We start from the raw sequence: 2,009 nt of genomic DNA on the forward strand, positions 1-2,009 counted from the left end.
GTGGAAATGTTGAAACCAATCAGTGGAAACTACAAAACCAGTGGGAAATAGAACCAGTAGAAGCAATGTGAAGACATCACTAGATTTCAGTGGCCTTGTAACATCAGAGGCATGAGTTGCCCCTCCACAAACACACTACAGCCACATGTGTTCCCTACATGTGTGCCTCTCCACACAAGCCCTCTGGTCATATATATTCCCTCAACCACGTGTATCCCTCTACATATTTTCCCTATGTTTATCCATCTTCCCATTGATGAGTATATTTGTGGCACAGTGCACCCCAGCTAGAGGGGAAATGTTTTGTTGCTACTTTTCATACTCTGCTATTGCTTTGAACTGATTCTGTTCTTTGGAAGATTGTTAAAGATAAATACAGCAGTGGGTGCTTGTGAACTATGGTTTTAGGGGCTACCTACCCACAGAGTAGCCATTACCTGGGGGAACTACCCTGAGAGTCGTTGTATGTCACCGGGTACTTTTTTTTTAAAAAAAGAGCACCAAAAGGAAGCTCTCTGATATATTTTTCATACAGTTGTCAAAGTGATTTTTCTGATCACGTCACTCCCTTACTCAATAAACTCCAGGGGTTCCCTATTGACTTTAGGACCAAATATATGCTCCTTTGTTTGGAACTTAAAGCCTTTCATAACCTGGTTCCAACCCATCTTTCAAGCTTTATTGAACATTTTTCCCCTCCATGCTCTCTATGGTTCAGCCAAGTTGACCTACTTGGTTCTTTGTACAACACTTCCTCTCCCATCTCCACGCCTCTGTTATTGGTTGTCACCCATTCCTAGGATGCACTCCTTCCTTCCTTCTGGCTCTTAGAATTCCTAGTTGTTGTTGTTTTTTAAATTAAGTTCAAGTTCTAGCTTCTACATGAAAACTTCTCTGATTCCCCAACCCTAGCTGCTGGTACCTTCATCTTCCAAATTACTTTGTATTAAAAAAAGTATGTGTGTATATGTACATGTACACATATGTATTTATACATATATGACACAAAATAAAAATTTTGCATATATTCATTTGTATTTTATAGATTATTGTATTGTGTATGTATACAATGCATTTTTATATACTGACATGTAAATCATATAGCAACATATATAAAATATAAATTTAAATTAAATATAAATTTCTTGAGTGCAGGAACTGCTTCGTTTCTGTTTTTGTATCTCCAGCACCTAGCACCTGGCACCTAATAAATGTTTGTTGATTGATTTGAAGTTGAACTCTGAGTGATCGTGCTGACCAATTTTGGTTCCAGAAAACAGATAATGAAATATAACTCAGCAGAGAATGTTGCATACACTCTCAGCTAACAATCGATGAATCTGTCATTTTCACATAACTATTTTTCAGTGCTGGAGCCTGGGGCAGTTTATATTTTGAAATGATTTTGCAATATAAAAACTAAAATCATGAATACAAAAATTAAAAATATAAAAATGGACCATTTAAATTTTAATCCATTAAAAAGTAATGGATTGGAGCTAGTGCAGGTTTAAAGACCCACTAGGAAGATATTGTAATAGTTTTGTCAGGTGGTATCACGGACTTCACTAGGTTGGTGGAAATTAGATGAAAAGGAAAGGGTACTTCAAGATTCTCATTTCCCCTTTAATGAACCTCTTGCTTTAAAAGATGCATCCTTACTTTTGCCTTTCTTCTCCCTCTTCTCCAGTCAATAACGCAACCAGGCCTGAGTAGCTCTGAATGATGACTGGTTACTTTTGGATCTCCCCATCAGCATGACATAGTGTAAAGAAACCTGGTGTGGGAGGCAGGAGTCTGAAACAAGCTCAGCTTCCACCATTCACCGTTGTGTGACCACAGGCAAATCATTTCATTCTCTGGGCCTCAGTTTGAGATGAAATGAGCATCTGTCAAATAAAGNTTGAAACAAGCTCAGCTTCCACCATTCACCAGTTGTGTGACCACGGGCAAATCATTTCATTCTCTGGGCCTCAGTTTGAGATGAAATGAGCATCTGTCAAATAAAG

Source organism: Vombatus ursinus, unplaced genomic scaffold (genome assembly GCF_900497805.2).
Source record: "Vombatus ursinus unplaced genomic scaffold, bare-nosed wombat genome assembly UNPS02014893.1, whole genome shotgun sequence".
In the NCBI taxonomy this organism is placed as follows: domain Eukaryota; kingdom Metazoa; phylum Chordata; class Mammalia; order Diprotodontia; family Vombatidae; genus Vombatus; species Vombatus ursinus.